At 54.2% G+C, this 18801-nt stretch overlaps 1 protein-coding gene across 1 annotated transcript in view; it reads right to left on the reverse strand.

The window, feature by feature from the left end:
* The window catches only part of RSPO1 (R-spondin 1), a 31234-nt gene extending 18851 nt beyond the window's left edge, over positions 1–12383 (reverse strand). The window contains exon 1 of the mRNA XM_027783047.2: positions 12236–12383. The gene's annotated coding sequence lies outside the window, so the exon portion shown is untranslated. The remainder of the gene's footprint in view (positions 1–12235) is intronic.
* Between the last annotated feature and the right edge of the window lie 6418 nt (positions 12384–18801).

Below are 18801 nucleotides of genomic sequence, written 5' to 3' on the forward strand. Positions count from 1 at the left end.
CTCGGTGCCCCAGCCGGTGGTCCCAAGGGCATGGCTGTGTGGCAAACCCCTTGGCACACTGTGTCCTGCAGACCGTGGCAGTCTCCTGAGGAGGGTTGATGCTTCTCTTTGGTGTCTCTGAGAACTGGGGGAGCGCGGACAGTCCTCATGTTCCTGCTTTGCAGGGTCACGGCCCACCCCCACTCCAGGGTGGGCTTAGGAGGACACAAGGGTGTGGTGGGAGGGATGGCAAGGTCTGCTCCATCCTCCCTTATCATTTAAGGCCATCACCCTCAGTACATGAGGATGTAGTACGTCTTCTCCCTGCTTTGCTAAGCTACCCATGCTCTCGGCCTCTGCAGCTGGGGAGGGGGCTGCTGCTTCTTCACGTTCACCTTCCCTCTCTTGGGAATCTCACACAGAAAGCTTGCCCTTCTCTAACTCTTTCCTTGTCCAATTGCCTCTGGCTTTCTCTGGCTGAAGGTAATTTGCAGGCTGTGCTTTTTGAGGAGTGATGCAAAAACCAGTGCCAATATCTTCTAAACTCTCTACATGAAAGTTATTTGCTCATAACACAAGGTACTTTCCTTAAAGCCCAAACCAATGACCTTTACCTTCCCCCTGTTGTGGGTCCACTTCTTTAACCGTCTGGACATGTTTCAGCATTTATTTTAGGTGGAAGATCCACTCAAGGAGATACCATTCTGTAATGGGTAAAATTCTGTCCTAGCTTCTGAGAGTTCCTAGGGACATTGCAGGACAACGTGCTGGTGGGTGAGAGACCTGTGCAAGCAGGGTGACTCACCCTGCAGTGCTTACAAAAGTCTTGAAGCAATGAGAAGCATTATCTTCACTTGATACTCCCCAAGCTTGCAGGGCTCCTAGCTGGAGGCCGGAGGGCACAGGCTCTTTCAAAGGCTGTGAGGGGCCCTACAGTGGCTCCTGAATCCCCTCAGGTCCTTCGCTGGGGGACAGAGCAGGTCCCTTTTGATACTCCGCTGCCCATGGGCCCCTCCTGAAGATGTCTGTGAGCATCCCCAGCAGTCACTGGCATGACCCCTGGAGCACGTTGTGGGGCTCGGTATGGAACTGGCAGCCCCGAGGAAAAGGAGGGATGGGGGATGGGACATGGCATAGAGCAGCCCCCCAGACACACTGGGGCTTGGAGAGTCTCATGGATCTGTGTTCTTCACACACTTGCAATCATCTCTGCTTTGCACAGCACTTATGTGGGGGCAGGTATGAACACAAAGATGCAAAATAACCCAAAACAGGCAAGAAGGAAGATTCACCCCTTACACAGCTTTTCCTTTGCATTGCATTCGGGTTAATGCATGTGTGTATGGAAGTTTTATTCATCCTGAATTTTCTCTGGCACCTCGTTAAATATCCCTAGTTTCCTACTTGTAAACAATATCTTCTGAGATCATTGCTATCTCACAGGAGCATTTGTGAATGTGTTTTGAATATTGGGCAGATGCTAAGCCGTCACTGTTGCAAGTCTCCTTATTAAAGACCTTTTCTATTTATATTTGGAGCTTTTTTACTTTCTATTTTAGGAAATTCTGAAGTACCATCAAATGTTGCGCTGAGACAAAATCACCTAGCTGACTGTAAGAGTAAAAAAATCCAATGAACCGAAGATCTTGTATTTTATGCTTGCATTGAATAGCCAAACTTTTTTCTTCCTAATCTCCCTCAGAGCACTGGAACTCCAGTTGACAGCTGTAGATCAAGTTTCAGTCTGGAGCAAATGTTTATAACTAAGCAATAAACCCTGAAGACAGAGCTCTGTAATGGACATGCTGACAAACCCAGCTGCAAGAACAGGGCTACCGGACACGTCAATAATTAGCGAACAGAGCAGTATATCTGACTGAAGGCAAAGGAGACGTGCTTGCCAGCTTCCTGGTGTTAGAAGGTATCATTGCAGAGGACAGTAAATCACACTAAATCCTGCCTTAACACCCTCCACAATAAATCCAGCATCAAGTCCCACATTTCTTCCCCTTCTGACAGGCAGCTAATTTACCGTTTGGGTTTTCTTTAGCTAATGGCTGTGGAGGCTGATCCTAAATTAATCCTAAACAGGTTGTTTCTTTCTTGTACAAAAGGACATGAAATTCCACATTTTAGCGGGGTAAAAACGCTGAGCGGCTCCAGATTGAAAGCAGAGCTGCTGAGCTGGGAGGTTTTCCCTGTCACCCACAGAAGTCCTGGCCGAGCAGGTGCCCAGCAGCCAGGGCTCCTCCGGCCGGGCCATGCGGGTGCAGCACCACGGCAGGCGGTGGTGGCAGTCCCAGCTTCCAGTGCTGGAGAGCAGCACCCACAGCCTGCAGCATGCCCATGGGTATGCCCTGTGCGGAAAAACGGGCAGACAAAGCAGGCAAAGACCACCTGAATTCACCAGTTTCAGTTGCATTAGGTGGAAAAGCAAGAGACAGGTCTAATCCTGCGCTACAGGTATCACCCAGCTTGGGCGACCCTGCCCATTTGGTTCCAGCCTTTCCCTGGCCGGGCTCCATGACCTGCTGTGCACGAAGCCAAGGGGAGAGCCTCACTCACCCATTTCAGCAGCGTGAGTGCTGACTCCCCCCACATCCCCCAGTCTGCTGTTCAAGCACGTGGTTCCCCTCCCCATTAAAAACCTGCCATTTTCTTGTCTTAGCTCATCCCTCTCCGGTTCCTGCCCTGCGTCTCCCTCTGCTTCTCTCAGCCAGGGAAAAGCCTCTTCTCCATGGAAAGCCCACCCTGTCCGGGAACCGTGGGGACTTCCAGGCTGGGGCTGAGCTGAGTCCTATCAGGAGCCATGTCCCTCAGCCTCTGGGTGCTGCTGAAGGGCCCTGGGGTGCAGGCAGCGGGTCTGCACCCAGCAGATCCGGCACTGAGCACCACAGCTTCTGTCAGACCCAGGGCTCTGTGCCCTTGACATTAACCCTGTGTGCAGAGGCAGGTACCAGTGCCTACAAGTTCTCAGCTGGCACAGAGGGTGCATTACTCATCCTTGGTGCCTCATCAGCCTTTGATAATATCTCAGCATAAGCAAAAAGCAAAAAAGACGCTCGCCGAGAAAGCAGAAGGAAAGCAAGAACGTCCTGAAGTTGTCTGTGGTGCTCCTAGACTCAGCCTACGGTGTGCTGCTTCTCTGCACCCTGCTTCGACACAGAGGGCTGCTTCTCAGAAGGCTTATCTCCTGCAGAATGATTGATAGCCTGGGCAATTGTTTTTAATAATATCTGAACACCTGTGGTCCTCAGTCCCCGGTAATACAGTTATCCCAATTGCCTAACTTACTGCATAAACAACTGCTCTGGTTGCAAAGACGACTATCAGGTTCCTGACACAGGCTGCACAAGCCGCACTGGGGGGTCAGGCATGGGGGCACGCAGGATCATGCCTTCCACGGGGCGATGTGGGAGCGAGAGGAAAGGGAGCTGACTTTCTGATAGGATCACCCAGGCATGCCTCTTCTTCCCGGGCAGAGCAAGCAAGCCTGGGCTTTCAGCCGGGCAGCACTGCTCGCTGGCCTTGCTTGACGGAGGCGGTGCTGGCAGCCTAGCAGAGCCAGTGCCAAGAAGTGTGTCTGCACCCGGGAGTGTCCCCGGAGAGGTCACCCCAGTTTTGTGATGAGCAGCCATGAGCTGCAGAGCCATGACAATGACTTCTGCATAAAACTCTTTGTGGGCAAAGGAAGAGCAAGATCTGCATGCCCCATCCCACCCCAGGTGTGGTGTGGGCAGCGTGCCAGGTGCCTGCCTGCACCCCCCATGCCCCTGTGGACAGGTCAAGAGGCATCTGGCAGGACTGGCTCTCTTTGTGCTCACCAGGCACAGGGCAGGGAGGCAGAGTTCGCGTGCGCGCCCCGGCGAGCTACCCTGCTTTTCAGGATCTCTCTTTCATGCCTGCCAGGTTTTCTGACACTGTGCCCCATGCAGGCTGGACATTTTGCCTCTTTCCAAGGAGCGACGCTATGTGCATGTTGGGAAATGCTCCTTTCTCATTTGCTTCGAAGGCCCTTTTCCCCTGTTGTTTGAGGAATGCTGTTTGAATTAGCTCCATGGATTGCAAACAGACCCTGTTGTTTTCCTTTCCCAATGCAGGGAGGCTTCTGTTCTCTTTGGCCTGCTGGATTAACCAGGGGGCCTTACACACTGACCCCTCTGCAGCTCAGGGAAGCTAATTTAATCCCAATATTGTTACAGATCACAGCAGGACGGATCTCACAGATTCCTTGAGGCAAACCAGCACGGAGCTCTGGCAGGGACAGCAGCACACTGTGTTTGTAGAGGCAGGAGCTGCTACAATTTTTTCTATAAAAAAAGTTTCTACAAAACTTCTGTGGCTGGGGAGGAGGGCAGTGCTGGTGGTATGGTGGGGGCACCCTGGGCATGGGGTCCCACAAAGAAGCTGCTCCACCTGCATCCCCCAGCATCCTTCAGCATCCCCTAGCTTTCCCCCGCATCCCCTGGCATGCAGGAGGGTGGAGGGCCACTCCAGATCCTGGCAGAAGAGAAGGAGATACAGACTGTCATCCCCTGGCAATTTCTTTCTCATTATTTTTTTCCCTTGGTACCTGCTCCTGGGGTTGGATTTTTGAGATGTGTTGTCATTAGGCACATACAACAGCCACAATCAAACCCTGCCTGCTCCCACCAGCTAGCACCTGCTCCATCCCTGTGTCAGTCCCTGGACGGGTCACCTTACTTCACATCTGCAAGGTGGAGCCGTCCCCACTGTGCTGGATCACAAGTGCCTTGCTGCTCATCCCCAGCGTTGCTATCAGCGTGGAAATGGCAGGGTTATGGCAAAAGGTCCACAGCTCCATCCCCAGCCCTGGCCCGGCTGGGGCTGCCGTGCTTGTTGCACCAAGTGCTGGGCAGGCTGGAGGTCCCTCTGCACTGCCTGCACATGGCCCCACACATGGCCCTGTGCACTGCCCTGCTCGTTGCCCCACACATTGCCCCATGCATGGCCCTGGGCACTGCTCTCTGCTGTCTCTCTCTCTCAGTTCATCAGTCCCCTACTATGTAAGAGCCCAAACAGGCAGGTGGGTTTGGAAGCACCTTTCTTGGACAACTTGACTCTTCAGTAGCTCAGCTCCCCACCACCCTCCCTTCCCCACATGTAAGCCAGAGCGCTCTGAGGTCAATCATAGCCAAACCATTGGTGAAGGTGGACACTCATGCCTGCAGCCTTTTCTGCTCCTTAATGAGTCCCGTGGAAGCGGTCTGTGATGTGGTGCCGAGCTTGGAAAAAGGCATCCAGCACCTTTACAGTGGGGCAATCAATATAAACCTCACTTGTATTTTCATGGGGAAGATATGCCTTCTCATCCTGCATGCAATGCCTCAGCTCTTCCTCCCCTTGCTCTCCCAGCCCCACATGAGACACATCACTCCCCCCAGGGTGAAAGTCCGGCTGTTCAACAAACCCAGCCCAAGCCTTGCTCCATCACGCAGTGCTGATCCATCTCCAAAGCACATCACACCTTTCACTCGGGCCACAGCAGGGGCTGCTCTATGGGCCAGCATGGGAGGGGACAACCAGCCCAGTCTGCCAGCCACAGCCAAGGGGGACATCCAGCCCCAGCGAGCGGGGCAGGGCAGGGGGAGCAGGAGCCACTGGGATTCATGAGGGAAGCCCTGCCTCTCCCAGCATCTCTCCTGGGGGCTTTGATTTTCGGGAAAAGTAAATTGCTTTGGGACACTATTGAAGGACAAGTTTAAATGATGACACACCACAGGGCTGGGACTTCCAGCATTTCTTGTGACTCTGACCAGAGCTGGAAGTGGAAGAGGCTACTGGCACAGCCAGGAGGACACAGAACCAAGAACCTCTGCAGCAGAAGCAGCTCCATTGAACACCTTGTTCCTCTCCAGGCTTCTGCCCCCTCCCTTCTGCCTCCACTGCTGTTGTGCCCAGCAGCAGCAGGCCAGGGGCTGGTGCTGCCATGGGCTGGGCTGGCCCCACTTTCCTGGGAGTGCAGGGCAGCATCTGGGGAGATGGGACGGGGCACCAAAGGGAGCCACAGTCCAAAGGGCTGGTCCTAGGAGGCTGGGCACAGGGACGGGAGCTGGGCATGAGGGCCCCTGCCTGAGCCCATCCCCCCTTCGGCCATGAGCAGCTCTTGGGAACATTCCTGCTGCATGACATTTCCCAAGGCATTGAGAAAAGAAAAAAAAAAGGCACTTTTTTCCCAATATAAATTCTTGCAACATTAAAAAAACCCACACAATAGCTGTAAGCCCTGAAACGGCTGGGGGTAAAAAAGCTACAGCTTGACATGGAAATAGCACTACCATCCCCACCAACCGGTCGAATCCCAGATGTGAGACATCATGTGTGACAAAACCCCAGAGGCAGGACACGCAGGAAGCTTGTAATTGTTGTGGGCTCCCATTGCTGCATGGGGACACAGGCTGGTGACCTCGGGAGTCCTGAGTCCCCCTGTCAGTAACCTGCAGCAGCGAGAGCAGAAAGTTATGGCTGCGCTGGCTCTGCGACCGACGTGGGGCCAGGGAGAGCCCCTGGCATGGCTCCCTGGAGGGACCCAGGCGGGTTCAGGTCCCTGGGGCGATATGGGGACCTGCAGACATGAGTTAGAGCTACCCGCTGACCCACAAAGGGCCGCAGCACCAGTGTTGCTGCTGGGGGTTGTAGGGAAGTGGCACGGAGGGGTGCACAGGGCCTGTCTCCAGTGTCCCCAGTGATGGCGGGCATGCGTATGGCGGGAGGGAGCCTTGCAGGTTAGCCCAGGCCCGTGCCAGCAGACTGGAATATCACTGTACTGAAACCAGCCTAAATAAACCAGCTTAAAACATATGTTGAGGGGATCCTTGTGAGGCCAAAGCCATAGAAATGCACTTGCTCTGCTGTGTTCTCTGAGATATTTGCAGTACACCTATAATTATTTTAATTACAATTAAAGATTCACACCGAAGGAGCATGGCGAGGCCTGCGCGCACGGCCTGCCTTCTGCTGCCATGGCTTCCCAGGGATTTCCAGTGGAGCCAAAAGCTTTGCTGGTGTGGATGGGCTATGTCTGCGTATTGTGTTTTAAACTATATAATTAATTGAATGCAGTGCTCTGCGAGGAGCTAATTCTGCTGAGGGATTTTGGTAATTGTACAGACATTGAGAGGAGCAAGGCCCAGCCCCGCGCTCGGTGGGGAGCCACGGGGAGGAGGCCGGGTGGCGCGGGGGGCCAGGCCCTGCTTTTGGGGATGGCAGAGGCAGGGCAGCGAGCGGGGATGCACGTTCCTGTGGCTGGGCAAGGGGAAGGGGGAGGCTGAGACGAGAAGGACGAGGGGGAGATGAGGAAGCCAAGAACTGGACGGTCCGCCATGATGGGGCAAGCCTAGCTCTAGTCACCAGGCCCACGGCTCAGTGGGAGGGATGAGCAGAAGAGTGGTGGCAGCTCTTCCCTCTTCCTCCTTCTGCCTTTTTTCCCCCCTTTCTCTCAGTTCTTGAAGTGTTTGTCGGTGAGGCTGGCCCAGCCTGTGCCCCACATCACCCTGCATCGCCCTGTACTGTGGTACTTATTGCACACACCGTCCTCTTTAAATATCTGTGTCTGCACGGGAATCATTTGCATGTATTTTAAATATCTTCAAGATGACAGTGTGGAGAAGAGAATGGATTAAGCCTGGCTTTAAGAGATGACAGAGCACAAAACAATGATCCCGGACAAAGGCGAGAACGCCCCAGCCAGGCCTTCGCTGAGTGGGCTGGGCGGTGGAGCGGCACTGCCGGAGCCGGCTGTGGGGCTCTGCAGTGCACGGAGCACACGGAACCACAGTACTCCTCCTTGCCTTGCACCTTTTCTTCCTGAGGAAAAGCTTAGGTCGTGCTGGACAAAACTGTCTGTGGCCAGCAGCTTCCAGTTCAAGCAAATGCATATTAGACACTATTTCTTGGAGATGCCTTTTCATTTACAAGGCGGGGAAGAATAATACTGTAATGTCAGCAAGAGAGCTACCACAGCCGTGACAGCCTCTCGTAGTGCTTCTGCCCTGGGAGCTTTGGGGTTTCTTTTCCAATCAAGTTTTTCATATGGTAACATTCAGAATTTTGATGGTAGATGAGGCTACTTTTGTTCTAAGAGAGAACATACTTTCACTGTTGCATGGCCCAGGAATGAGTTCTCCACTATTAAAATGTAATTTAATTTATCTCCATGGATTTTGTGATGACTAGGATTTGTTCTAAGGAGACCTTTAAAGGAGAACTTTTGCATTATTAAATGTATGTGCTAGGAAGTTGAGTTCTGGCATCCTCTGATAACCAAATTTCTTTTCTATCCTCCACTATATCCATCATGATAAAAGCCCCTGCCAAAGCCCTAACTCAAGCCATGCTTCTGGCATATTGTGAAACGAATCAGGAGGGAAAAAAAAAAGAAAAAAAAGAAACCCACAAGATGATCTAGTCCAGTATTTTTTTTAATCAAAGTTTCAAGGATATTGATGGTTTACCTCATAAGGTAAACATTTGTAGCCCAGTTGCTTTCCCAGGGTTAAACCAGAAACAAGTGGCTAGCTGAAACTGCAACTAATTTGCTCTGACAGACTCCAGTCAGACTCAAGATGAGTTTTCTTGAAAATCACAGGCCCTTTACACGCGGAGCAATGGCACTGGTACCTTCCCACAGTGGGCCACAGGATGATCCTGTTTTCCAGGGACAAGCCCGATGGATGCCCAGCTCCTGCAGTTCCCCAGGGGACCCTGCTGTGCTGCAGGACAGCTCTGTGTCCTTGGGGAAATGGGTGAGGGATCCTTGTCCCTTTGCCCCTGCCTCACCTTCCCATGGTGGGGAGACACTGCCTGTTCTTGTGAAGGGCAAACCCCAGCCATGCACTGGTCCCGGCCAGCAGCAGATTGCCCACCCTGGCGTGTGACCATGCCCCCACAGCACATACCCAGGAGCAGGGGGACAACTGGGGCAAGTCAGATCTCTGCTTGGCCGCTGGCATCTGGGATGACCTGGGGCAGGTTCCCTTGTGCCACAGAGCTCATTCCTCAGCTACATGTGCCCCCAGGCCCCCACCATTCCCAGATACAGCCCAAGAGGCTATGGAGGGGGTAGCTCTTGTTCCAGATACACCTTGGGGTCATGGACACGGCCCCAGGACCTCAATCCCAAACGCAGGATGGGGGCACTCCAGTGATGGGCACGGCATACACGGCTCTGCCAGTAGGTTTCTCCTGCCAGCTTCCACACAGTACGCTGGAGGGGACAGCCCGAGATGGGCAGTGCAGCCCAGGGTGTCCCAACAGAGTGGGACTTAGGCAAAGAGACACTGAATATTTTTGGGTGCCCCACAATTTCTCCAACGGCATCACTTGTGCCCTCCTCCCATGTTACCCGTGTCAGCTAACCCCAAACTGAGCCATAGCAGCATGGGCTGGGATTGGGAGCAAGTGGCACAGGCAAAGCGGGGTCAGGCTGGAGCGACCCAGCCCGGCTGTGGGGACACTGGTGTCTGTTTGGGCAGCCAGTGATTAACAGCAGCATTCTGCTGTTCTGCCTCCTCAAAACTGCATGCAGCAGCCTGGGGCACAGCTCTCAGGGCTGTATTTATTCTTCACTGACAGCTGCTTGATGAGGAAGTCACTGTGAAGCCTTTCTCCTTGGAAGACCCAGAATTAGTGCACACTGGTTCCAGCTCCATGTTCACTACCTGCTAACCCAGGAGAAAGATCCGGGATTTGACGCCAACCAGCACTTATTTAAGCACCAACTCCTGGCCCCAGCAAAATCTCAGCACCCTGGAAATCCACATCCTCCCTGTTCTCCCAAAATCGCCTCAAGCAAGGCAGCGCATGTGTCTCCCCATTCCTAGTGGTCTACCCAGTGCTTGTCCAGCACGACCGCAGTCTGCTGCTCACCGAGCCAGCATGCTGGGGCTCAACAGAGGAGACAGCACAAATGATCTTTCCTTGGTTCAAGACTCATGGTGCTACTGTGCTCTCTGTTAAAGGCACGTGCAGTATATGGGGTTTCCTGCGTACAAAGAGGAAGGTACTTTTTTTCAGTGTTTAATTTTATTACTTCCCCGATGCATTAGCTCATGGATCGGAGCCACAGCAAACCATGCCATGAAAAGAGCTCCCTTCCCTAAGAGCGTCTCCAGGGCATAACAACGGCTCTTAAGCCAGGAGAGAGCCGAGATGATTTCACCACCAAAGCTGGCATCACCCCCAGGACTCAGCATGCCACGCAGCACCTTATTGGCATAGCTGGCACAGCTGGCACGCCCGCCCAGCAGGTCACCATGCTGGTGCAGGAGGACAACATGCCTGTGCAGTCCCGGCTGCCGGCTGCAGAAAGCTGCTGCTCTGCTTTGCGTATAAGTCAAAACCTGTAAGCTACTGGTTACAGAGACACTCACTGTTTTAGCAGACTGAAGCAGGAGAAGGGAGAGAGCTGCCAGATCCCAGCTGGTCTCTGCTCCAGGAGCTGATGGAGGATTAGCCCAGTAGCATGTCTTTACAAATTGTCAGTTCACAGAGTACACAAAACAAAGCTCTGAGGACTGAGTGTCTCAGCACAGAGGCAAAGGCAAATGCTCTGGGAACCTGACAGCTCTTTCCACCCGGACACACAGATACGGGGACCCTGGCTTCCTGCAGTCTCCGCAGAGTGCTGCCTGTCCCACAGCCGCTCAGTCTCGGCTGGGGCTGGTGGCTCAGAGGAAATCCCTCCTGCCTCACAGCCTCATGGCTCCTGGCTGAGCCTCTCCCTTCCTGGGCTGATGCCCCACAGACCAGAGAGGGTTTGCAAAATGCCTACGGGTCCCTCCTGGCCCATCCTGGCACGAGGAAGCCATCTGCCCTGGAGCGTGGGGAGGCTGCTGGAGTCGCTTCTCTGCCCCACACAGCCTCGACCTTCTCTGGAAGGCGTCAGCCCTGGGGGCTTGGGGTGGACTGACAGCACTGTGGAGAGCTAGCAGACAGGCCCAGAACTGCACCGACCAAGTACGGCACTGGGGGAAGCTGTCATGACCTAACATCTACAGCCCTCCCAGCCCGGCATCGTGTCCTGCCCCAGATAGGGAGAGAGATGCAGGGCTGTGCCTGCTGCACGGACTTATGGCAGAGCTGCCTGTCCCCATTGCCATCAGCTGATACTGCAGCACATCCTGCTCCCTGTCCCAGCTCCTTGCCTGGATGATGCTGGGAGGCTGTGGCATGTGCCGGGTCCGAGCCGATCCCTCTGCCTGCTGCTGCCCACGGGCACCGGGACATGCCAGGCGCTCTCCCCATGCCCTTCCATCAGCCATCCCTCCCATTAAATCCCTGCCCTAAATGCACGGCTGCAGTCCTGCTGCTGGAAAGCAAACGCATGCCAGGCTGCAGCAAGGCATGGAGAGAGGCGTGCTGCCCGCTGCATGCTGCCTGCTGCCCGCTGCCCGTTCCCTGCCTGCTCCTGCTGCTGCCCTCCCGCGCGGGGCCCGGGCCTCCCCACCGGCCACCCTGTCACACGCGGTGGTGGAGCTGGAAGCTCTCGCTACTTGTTTCACGGGAACTTCCGACATTTCAAAAATTGTTTTCATTCTGGCTTGGAATGAAGACAAATATTTCAGAAATTTCCTGGATAACATAAAGTTTAAAATATCCTCCAAACTAAAATAGAAGTAGTAGGCTATCTTGCATTATGTCATATCATGCCAGCTCATGGTACACTGAGCAGAATTACAGATGACTTGTCATGAGATGTAAACAAAAATACAAATAATGTCAACAAGAGAGGAGAAATGAAATGATGAAATGAGAAATTCTCTAAAACTATTCCCCCCCCCCCCCCCCCTTGTGCAAATTGATTCTCCATGGGATATTGCTTGGATTTTATAAAAGGGCACGATCTGGCCAAAGCAGCTCTTCTGTTCTCTGGAGAAGAAGGAACACCCTGCCGGTGCTCCCCACCAGCCCCTTCCAGCCCCACAGCCCCGCAGCAGTGCTGCTGCAGCCGGGCTGGGTCCAGGATGTCCCCTCGACCCCTGCCCCCTGCTCCCTGGCCACGCTCAGTCCTTTATCTTGTTTCTTGCAAGCCAAGGGCATGCGTGCTCCATGGTCAGCCCAGCACACCCCGGGCCCCTGCTGTCTGCCAGCAGAGATAACGCCAAGATGGATAAAGCTGGGCGCTGGGGTTAACGGCGCGAAGCGACTGTAGGAGGAGAGGAGGAGGAGGAGGTTGTGTGGTCCCGCTCTGCCCGGTGCCGGCCGCAGCGGGGCCACGGCTGGGGACAGCGCTTACCTTGGCTCAGCTCTGCCCGGCTGGGGCTGGCTCCTGCCCTCCCTGCGCCCGGTGCATCGCCTGGGCGGCCGCTCAGCACCGGCGCGGCTGCCCCACGCCGGGGCTCTGCGCCGGGCAGACCTCCGGGCGCCGGCTGGCACCCATCCCCCTGTCTGCCCCGTGCCTCTCCAGAAAGGCACTGCTGGGAAGGAGCGCCGAAGCTCATGTCTCAGGCGCTGTATCCACCCCTTCCCACCCTCTTGGGGTTCGGTCCTGCCAGTTCCACTTGTGGGCTGTCCTCACCACTTTGGGCCTTTCTACCGCTCCCCTTCTTGTGGCTCTGGATGTCACCACAGACACGCTTTTATGAGAGTGGGCTTGTGCAAGGCTTGTATAAAGTGTTCTCAGAAATACGAGGTCCTGTCATTTGTAAAACTAATAAAAATGTCCAATAATTTTTACAAGGGAAAAATGAGTCATTGGATGGCACATTTCTCATTACTGGCATTTTACAATTAAAATGAGCATCTATTGAATCAATCCAAAGCTCTTATTGTTAGCAGACACTAATAACTTCCTGAGCTATTGAAGATACTTTTTTTCTGAAGAAACATGACCCCTCACCACGGCATTTCTCGTCGAGAGTGGTATCCAGCTGAGACCAGCTCTGCTCAGCTCCTGCTGGAGTGGTTTCAAACACATCCTGATGAGACTGGTGGCTATAACTGGGTGGGAAATTGTTTTTAAGCCCTCAAAAATGTTCAAGATTTCAAAATTTTTCCCGCTCCACATGGGGATGAATCCAGAATTGTTCAACGTTTTTACCAAAAAGAAAAAAAAAAAAAAAAGTCTTCATGGAAACCAGCTCCGGAATAGCCAATAACCATCAGTCATGCTGAGCCGGGCAAAGCGGGGACTCCTGCCCGCCCCAGCCCGCTGGCGGCTGGGACCGCCATGCTGGTGGCTGCGCTGGCATGAGCTGACTTCTCCTCCCAGGGTGGGACACCCATCCCAGACCTCATGACCTTCTCTGGTGAAAAATGAATCCAGTGAAACTTTCCCAATTTCACTGCAACAGTTGCGCGTGCATGGCCAAGCTCTGGTCTGTGCTGTGTTCTGCCCCATGCAGGAGGCAGACCAGCAAAACAGGGTCATCACCACCTATTGCCTTTGGAAGATGGAAATTTTTGCAGCTGCTTCTGTTTTCAAAACCCACTAGAAACTTCAGGACGATATAGGAATCCTTAATTTTCAATAGGCACTAAAACCATCTGCTGCTATCTCCTGAAAATCAGCCTCCCTCCAGATGTCTCAGGATGGATCCTGGCAACCACAATCACCACCTGCTTTTGAAAGTGGACACCCTGATAGAAAATGAGGGATGGTCTGAGAAAGGTTCAATGAGAAAAAGTCCTGCAGTGGCACAGGGTGCAGCCAGTGCTCAGAGGCTCCCAGTGCCCCCAGCCAGTTCTCCTCTGCCTACGAGGGCTCAGTGCAGCCTCATGAGATTAGTCTGAGAAGAGCCAGCTTGGCTGTGGGACTCATTTCTCAAAGTGCCTTTAGATGAAGCAAAACACATTAAAAGACAGAGCCCACATATCGCCTCCAGCAGAGGTGTCCAGGGAAAGCTCCTGCTGCAGAGTTTAGCTGGGGGAGCTCCTGGCTGCCGTATGGCCAACCACCAGCCAAACCCTCAGCATGTGCCCTGAGGTGCACCTGCCGGGAGATGGTGCTGAGGACAGTTGTCACTGGTGCAGCCCCGGGGGGGCTCCCACGGCCACCCACACCGTTTGCCAGGACACTTACTCCCACCTGCTGGCAAAGCCCAATGAAAAGAAATTCACTTGGGCTTTGGGTGACCTTCTTCCTCTCTTTATGTTCATGCTGGCATCAAGTTTGTTCTGAACCTTCTTGTAGAAGGCATGTTTTAGGAGTGCTGTTTTCCCATGCGCAGCCACCTGCACATCCCCAAGGCAGAGGGAGAAGCCTTTTCCTTGCCATGATGCCAGAAAAGAGAAGCCAAATTCTCCCCACGTGCACAGAGAATACAGTCAGTTTCTGGATGAGAACGGACATCTTTCCTCCAAAACCCCAATGGACCCTGGGCAGCCAGGCTGCTGTCACTTGTGGGGAGGTTCAGTCCCTATTTGTATGATCAAACACGTGCAAAGCTGATGAAAAACTACCATGAAATCCCACTGCACAGTAGTAACAATGAGCAAGTGCTGGCTTCCAAATACTGAGTGCCCTGCCAAAGAGCTGGCAAGTACAGATCCTGCTGGGCTGCGGGGGTCCAGATGCTGCTTTTGCCACTGCAGATCATCTTTGTGCAGGTCTGCAAGAGACAAGCCCCAACCCAGCCACCTCTCTAAGAGCCTGCTCGCCAGAAATGAATGGCCAAAACACTAACACTCATCCATGGTGGAGACTTCACTCTGTCCTTGCTAGAAGAGTCCTCATCTGTGCTGAGTAGAGGACTGGAGCAGGCACTTGGTGCTTGCTGGCTGAGCAGTCCAAACTGGGCACATCAGAAGGATGCTGGGCTCTGCTCCCTGTGCACCACGCTGTCTCTGGACTCTCCCGTCTCTCCATGCTCTCCATTTCTCTCTGGAGGGGACAGTTCTTTCTCTTGGGAAAGTGCAATGGCAGTGGGGATGCTGATGCAGGGCCCAGATGTTGGGGAGAAGCAGATGAGGTTGTTTTCCATTCTGTGTTATTGTGCAATGGCTCCAGAGCTGGAGACGCTTCCCACTTCTTTTCCTTTGCTACTGAAACACGGGGGTTGGGACGACAATATGTATTGTCATTTATAAGCACTGTAAGACTCTCCTGGGACCTACGTGCATAAATCTTGTGTTTGCTTTAGCATTCTTTTTCTCTCTTACATCCTTGCAACAGAGCTTCTGCCTGTGCTGTATGTGTGTGAGACTGAGCTCTGCAGAAAATGAAGTCCTGCTCCCAAGAGCATCAGTCTGTGCTGCTGCCATACTCCTCTCGTCCTGCTCCAAAGGAAGGGCCGTGGGAACTAGCTGCTAATCCAGCCTGTCCCAGCCAAGGTCCCGCTGCGGCTGCCAGGTGCCTGAGCGCAGCGCACACAGCGGGCATTGCCGACAGCTGGCAAGAAATGCCAAGAGCTTCCCTTTATGGCTCCGTATTTCCTGTTAAATTTTTATGGGATTTCCTCAGTGTTCAGATTTATGAACATGCTTGCCTGGCTTTGGAGGCCCAGGATCCTGGTGTGGGCAGACTGGCAGAGATGAATGGGGAAACCTGCTGCCAGGCGGGGGCAGGGCTGGGGGTCTGCCTGGCTCCCCGCTGCCCAAGGCAGCAGTTGCCGTGCTGGGAGGGCAGCCCCGAGTACGGGTGCCATGGGTGCCCCTGGCCCAGCCGCGGTCCCCACCACCCACCCGCCACAGGGCCAGCTCCCAGGTGCCATCGCAGGCATTCGGCCCCGGCTCCCGCAGGGCTGCCTTGTGCCTGGCCCTGCAGGGAATTTGGCGTCCCCGCCACAGGGACTTATCGGCTGATGTCGCAGGATTTCCTCACCCCGCCGGGAGCGCACAATAGCGAGGACAGGCTGCTCCACAGACACCCTAATCCCTTGGCGATTGTGCTGCGTTTCGGGGGGTGACAACAGTTCAATGAAGGTTTGCAAGGTTAGCAGGAACGTTAATCCTTACAGAAGAAAAATGTGACAATTATTTAATGCCATGGCTGGAAGCTTTTGTGCTGCCCTTAGTACAATGTGTTTGTACTGGGCAATGTCCTATCTAAAGCATTGCTGAGGACAAATGCTACACAGGCTACCTGGGCACTGGCTGCACGGCTGCCAGGGCTGCAGGGCGCAGGGTACAGGAGGGGATGGGCATCTGTGCCAGGAGGCTGCAGCTGGTGCTGCCAGATGTCTGTGCAGCCTGGCTCTGCTTCTGCTCCGTCCCTTTGAATTTTCATATGAGCAAGGGAGTTTCTGCCATCATCCAATGAAAGCACAAACATGTACATGGCCAGAGCACACACGGACAGCTCTTGGGAGTAGCAGAGTTCTTTATTGTCTGAATTCAATTTCCAGAAAATCGGGTGTCTTTTACAATTCAGAGATGCTGCAGAAGAAATGCAGCTGATGAGCTCCTGCTCTCCGAGTTTACACTGTGGTGAACTGCCGGAGGAGAGCGTGGAGGCACACGCCTGCTGAACTGCTCCAGGATGCAGGGTGGGGAGTGTGCTCCAAAATGGGTCCAGAGACCTGCAGAGGAGGGGGCAGGTGGCACGGGGACAGAGGGAGATAGAGGACCCTCGGTTACTGGACAATGATTCCCAGGGCACATGATGAGACTATTGCAGCAGTTGCCCCTTCCCTACAGAGTAGACGTGCTCTGTGGTCCCAGCACCCCAGGGGCAGCTCAGCAGGGTGGGGAGCACCCTCCGTGAGAGCCTGCCACAGCTGCTGGGGGCTGGAGGAGATGTGTGAGCGCAACTCTATCTGTGTGAAGCCTTGGCCGCTTCCCGAAGGACAGCTCTTCTGGCATTAGTGAGTTGCTGGGAGGTGGAGGAATGAAACACCCTCGGCGCTGCCAGCCAGCTTGTGTGCAGAGAGCTGTGACAGCCATCCGGGGATTTCTCTGGCTGCAGGGACTGAGGGAAGGGAAGGAAGGGATAAAGCACTGAGATCACAGGCGGGATCCCGCCTGCTCGCCCAGAGGCAGGCTCAGCACCACAACACGCCCCTCCAACCTGCTCCCAGCAGCGCTGGTGAAAGTGCCGACGTGCTGTCCCTGCCTGACCCCACACACATCCCCGCAGCACACCGACAGCCAAAGGCAGCAGGAACAGCCAGGTCTGGCGGCGCTGCAATGACTCGTGCACGGCCAGCAAGATGGGGGAACCCCGCAGTGGTGCTTGGTGCTCCAGCCAGGCTGGGGCAGCATCTCAGCCTGGCCAGAGGCAAAGGCCTCACCAGATGTCCCCTGTGTAAGACCAGCAGCCTTCATCCTGTCCCAGCTCCCTTTTCCTGCCTGCATGGCTGGGGCATCAAACTAACTTCTCTGGAGAGAGAGGAGCTGCCAGAGGGCAGCCCCCAAAGCACATGGCAGGCTCCCAAGAGGCTTGGGTCAGCCTCCCCCTCACCTGCCCCTTCCCTCTCAGCATCTCCTGGCCACGACTGTCCCCTTGGGCATGCCAGGCAGGGCGAGAGGCCACTGACCGTGGGGCAGCAGGTGCTGGCTGTCACTTGGTGCTGGTGGCGGGCACTGTCCTCGGTGGACAAGCATGTTCACATGGTGGTGTGCATGTGTGTGTGCTCGTATGTGCGTGTCTAAGTCATTGCGGCTCCATGGATTTTAGGCACTGCAGGCAGAAAGTACAAATCTGCATCTGATTAAAACGGCCCTTTGTAATATAACCTATATGAGCCTGCACTTAACACCCATCATCCTGAGGAAAGCCCAGGCTCTCTTCCAGCCAGTTGGACTCCGTGCCTCCGGGGCAGATCTCCCAGGGACATGAGACTGCCGGGGCAGGAACTTGGATACGTTTCTGTGTGGATTCTTCCCCCTTCTAGAGAGGCACAATGGGGCTTTGCATGAGTGATACAAACATGCCAGTTGTACTTAAGGTTGACAAATAATGTAAACCACACAATCTGGTTTGAGGGAAACGACTTCACCACAATTTATTTTAGTGCTTTAAACATCACGCCAAACTCTGTAGTGAATTGCTAAATTAATGCCGGGCTGCCATCTAAATAGACATCTTCAGATCACAAGCATGTTATAGGGGGAATGGTTTCCTTTGAAATGGTTCCCACAGCTTAAAGGCTGTGCAAAGAAAAAATGTGCCCAGGATTCAATTGCTGCCAACATGTGGTGGCCACATTTCTCTGCCGCTATTGGCCAAGTTGCACAGTAAAGCTGAGGAAGTATCATTTGAGGTGGATAGATAAACCAGTGATTGCAGAGAGACAGGGAATGTCATAAGCAGCTCACTCCGAGGAAAGGGATAAAGCAAAATAGCCTCAGTTCCAAGCTCTTAGCCTGCAAAAATGTGCCCTGCCCAGGAAGGCAGCTGGTCGTCCCCATCACACAGTTTCTCGGCTGCTCCTGATGCAGCAGAGAAGCTCAGCGAAAGCACAGTTGGATGTTTCTTCCACTCTTGGTTTTCCATTGGCGTCTTGGCTGATGTAATCAGCATTGCTGCACTCCTCTGCTCCCCTGGCTGCAGGCGGCCAATGGCAATTTCCACCCGCTCACAGCGGTGTCCCAGATCTCTAGAGAGAAAAGCCCATCAGATCCACTTGATGGGGGAAGCCAGGCTCCTGGGGCCAGAGCTCGCTCACTGGAGCCAGGAGACTGCACATGAGAATCGCAGGGAATGAGAAGCTGGTTGAACACCTTCCTCATCTACAGGTCCACTTATGGTGCAGTTTGGAAAGCTGCAAAGTGCATGCAGATGTGTTTGAGCAGGGGCTGCAGAGGATGCCCTGCAGCAGTGTGGAGGGAAAGAAATCAGAAGAGACCCTGCCCCTCTCAAGGCAGCACAGCTGGGCGAGGGCAGAGGAAAGAGCTGGGTGCGGGAGGAGGGCTGTGCCGGGG

The sequence above is a fragment of the Falco peregrinus genome, chromosome 3 (assembly GCF_023634155.1).
Source record: "Falco peregrinus isolate bFalPer1 chromosome 3, bFalPer1.pri, whole genome shotgun sequence".
NCBI lineage: Eukaryota > Metazoa > Chordata > Aves > Falconiformes > Falconidae > Falco > Falco peregrinus.